This window comes from Haliaeetus leucocephalus, unplaced genomic scaffold (genome assembly GCF_000737465.1).
Source record: "Haliaeetus leucocephalus isolate CR32 unplaced genomic scaffold, Haliaeetus_leucocephalus-4.0 Scaffold317, whole genome shotgun sequence".
NCBI classification, from domain to species: domain Eukaryota; kingdom Metazoa; phylum Chordata; class Aves; order Accipitriformes; family Accipitridae; genus Haliaeetus; species Haliaeetus leucocephalus.
Genome location: NW_010972753.1, coordinates 179450 through 183838, shown reverse-complemented (window position 1 = coordinate 183838; position 4389 = coordinate 179450).

The following is a 4389-nucleotide window of genomic DNA, read 5'->3' as shown; positions in this document are numbered from 1 at the left end:
GGGGGGGGGGGGGGGGGCGGGATCTGTATTACATTCCAGTATTTTGCAAACTATTTCAGAACGTCTGCAGGGAAGGACAGTTGATCATACTGAGGGTGGGCAGGTCGGGTAACAGCGCTCTCCGAATCCTGAAAAGTGCATTTTCTGTTACAGACTTCAGCCAACGTGTTCATATTCAGAACCAAAACAGCTGAATCCCAAAGGAAAATAATAAAAAAAAACAGCATCAGGTGTTAATAATTTTTACAGGGGTGGCTGTAAACTTTTATATTGCAAGAAATATTTAAAATAGAAGATCTCATCTCTGTAGTGAATACTGTGTCTGGTCCTCAAGCAGAGTAATACTCTAGTATATTATTCTAGATTATTCTTCCTAGATTTCCATAAAGGGAATAGCCATATGAATTGGTCATGGCGGATGGAGGTGTGGGGAGGGAAGGGCTATGGAGGAGAGGGCTTAATACAAATATGAGCTTTTATAAAGTGTGATTATCAGTCCTTTGGTAAGTTATGAGGACAAATGTACAGTATATTGTCAATTTATGCAGGCAATAAATATTTCTGTTTCATGGAAGGGCATATTGGCTGTATAAACAGCCATTTCTGGGACAGACTGATTTAACTGGAACAATGCATTCACATCGTAAACATTCCATCTTTTTGCTAAGTTTGGCATGGATGTGTGTGTTCATGCTTTTTATATACACACGTGTATGTGTCAGGAAAATACATACTATATATATATAAAAATATACATACACACTGTACATATGTATTCAGTTTTTTAATGTACACTTTGCACTGTGCCAGAGAGAACTGTACAATTTCTTGTTGTTTTTTTACCAGTAAATTTAGTTGTGTTCTACTTTCATATTCATTAGCACCTGTTTAATTTGTTGTCCATTCTTGGAGACAGAAGGTGACAAACAATCAAAGAGTGGCTTTATTCATACAGGCGAGATCCCTGTACTATGCAATACTCTTGGTTATTCACCACTTAACTCTGAGCCATATATTCTGGTATAGTTCTGGAAAGACATGCTTGGTTCTGATGTTTTGGGCTTTTATTTCCTATAAGGAAGTGCTACTATGTAACTGATAAGCCTTTTTTGGGTAAAATTGGTGCTGTTTGTATAAGCTGCAAGAATGAGTGGTGATAATACAGCAGTTTGTTGTCACTGCCAATTGTAATATACATCAGGGACAAGAAAATATACTTTCTGTGTAGGAAACTGAATGTACTGTATGTAATAGTGCAAGTGATAAAAACTATTTGCTAGGGAAGGTGTAGTCCTAAAATGGTAGGTTTTATTATATTTCTTACTGCCTTTTTATATGAAAGCATATGGCATAAATGTATTTTTTACAAATTCCTTTTCTGAAAATGCCTTGCTTTACTGATAGTCTGATACTCCTCAGGTTTCAGCAGAGATACTGCTGCAAAATAAATTTTGTGGCGCACAAGTGTCCAAGTATTTTGTTAGTTTAAGTGACTGCAATGCAATTTTGATTTAGCAAGTCATTTGGACTTTGAGAATTGTTTCTATTATTACATCATTAGGCATTTGATACTAAAGGTTATCTATATTGATTTGTTTTGCATATCTTTTGGGTGCATATATGCTTAGATGAATAATACAAGCATGCTCTCTATAGTAGGAAGAGGTCAGAGCATTGATTGAAGAAACAGAATATTTTCTCTTTGTGTTAGGAAGATACTGACTTGATTGTTGGTGTAACCATACGAAAGTTAATTATATATTGAGGAAAACATCATGCGACACATGCTTAGTATATTGTTTATACCTTACTTCTTCCACACTTTATTATGCTGAATTCAGAGTTCTTTAGCGTAAAAAGATCTCATACGATTTAAGTGGAAGTAATTGACTGAAAACAGTTTTCATTTATTACATTGGCATTGGTGTAGGAAAAACAAAGATGTTTAAATTTTCTGTTTGGCCTTTATGGAATGACATTTTTGTACATGGCACTATTATGGGTATAAATATTTGTTCAAGGCTTTCTGTGCACCTGTGTGCACAGGGATTACTGTGATGTTGCAGTACCAGAATTTCACCATGTGCTATAGCGTGAGATTCAAGCGTTCCAAGTGTTGTAGCAGAATATATTTTTTATTCTTTATTTTCAATGGGATGTTCTTATCTATCAACAAAAATAAAATAGTTTGTTCATTGTTTTAATTGTCCATTTTGTTTGACGTTGTGTGTATGTGTGAGCACTGTTTGTGTAGGCAAGGGTAGCTATCTTATCTGGCATTTGGCAGTTTTTGACAGTTCATGTAAACATCTGATGTAAGGAAGTTTTAATCAAAAAGGTAAAATCATTCCAACATTGTTTATCTGAAGCAATTAATGTTTGAACTTGGGTTGGTCTATGCTTTCAAAATACCAACTTAGGAATATATTCAACTATTTAGTTTTGTATATAGCATTTTGCCACTTACAGAATTATCATATAACCACTGTGGGGAAGAGGCTGCTAAAAACTGTTTGTCCTATGTTCAGATGAAGACCTGAAGTGTTTTAAATCAAGGCAGTTAATAGCAATAGGTTTGAACTTCATACACTTCATGCTTTCTTATTTCTGTGATACAGGAGTCTGTTGTCCTGGTGGCTGTCTGCAGTGATAAGCCTGCGCTTGAGAAGTAACTTAACTTGCGTTAATGGTAACTTCAGATCCTTACAAGGCAAATTATGGAACTTGGAATTTGGTAGTGACAGTAGTCTAGAGGCATTTTGCATCTGATCTCTCTCAAAAGATACTGAATATCTTTTTGGTGTGTATTTGAGATAGAAGACATCATGATCTCTCTGTTTCTCTGACTTGCTTTTCTGTCAACAGGGATTCATCTGCTTATCTGGTTCTGTATCTTTTAGTTGCCTTGCAAGACAGTGCCATAACTCCTCAGTACATTGTAAGACCTCTTCTATTTGAAATTAAAATACTGCTACCTGGGAGGACTAGTAGCTCTCACAATTCTTGTTGCAGAAGACCTGTCCAATATTGAAATTGAAGAGTGCTGTATGGCAGGGTGATTGCACGTTGCAGTTGACATGACTGCACTTCTAAGTTTGTTGTGGCTGTATACATCTTGTAGGACTTTTTCAGGAATGACAGTGAAAGACAGCAACATCATGTTATAAATGTAGGCTCAAAGGATGGACCATCTTTCCCTTTTTTGTTGCTTTTAATAAAGGCACACCATTTTTTACTTCAGGTGGTAGATACAGGGGCAAAGGTGTTCATCTGAATATCCATGGTATTTGTAGAAACTCTTCTTCCAGTCGCTCAGGTATATAATTTGATCAAAAGCAATGTTAATCTTCTCTGTAACTCTGATGACAGTTTTATGTGAGTGTGTGGATGTGATTGTGCATGCCCTGAACGTGATACAAAAATTCTATATTTGAGTATCTCACGTATTCCTGTAGGGGGAAAAATGAAGCCCTGGGTAAGGATGACTAAAATCTCGAAGTTTGAATCTGGTCAGATGAAACGCCACGGTTTGTCTCATTCAACAGCGGGCCCACATTTTCCCCAGTCTTCCTTTTGTCACCTATAGTCTATTTTAATGCCATATCATGTGACAAAACACATTTTAAAAGTGGATGGCGGTATTTTTTCGTTTGATTGGCTAGCTAGTTACATAATAGAGTAAAATGAACAATTAATTCCAGCATTAGATATGTGAACCTGTTCTAAAAGTTATGAGCATCTTCGTCTTTCCGCTGCTCTTTCTGCTGAATTGAAGCTATGTAGAGTTAGGCTGGCTTGGTTTAAAGAGAAAAAAATAAAAAAGAAAAAAGAGACCCCCTCGAGATCAATTTCGAAGGTCATATATTCCTCCTCTTTTTTTTTTTTATTACATGTAAAACTATTGGAGTGAGTAAAAAGTGCTCGTTTGGAACTGCCTAAGAGTGATGCAGGGAGGCAGAAGCTGATTTCATGTCCATTTCAGTGGTGGAATGATTGCTGCTTTTTTTCAAGTCTTGATTAAAATCTTCCGCTCTGTAAAGCTTACTAAGTAGCCTGTAATCCTGGGATCGTGTTCCCCAACTGTCAGCGTTCCTGTTGTTTCAAAGGTCACGCAGAGCCATTTTGAGACTTCGTCTTCTTAAAATCTGAACAGTCTGTTGTAAACTCACTGTGTTTTGAGTCTGCAACTATGAGACATTTTATATCTTTTTTTTTTTACAGTGAGAACCTCAGAGATTGTTTTTTTAAAAGTAGCAAAATATTTTGCTACTTTCTTCTCTGATGGTTTGTCCTAAATAAATTCTCATTACTGTGGCTGTGTACATGATGGGAGTCCTATGTGTACTTAAAATATGCCATTACAGTAGTCCAGTAGGCTTTTAAATCCCT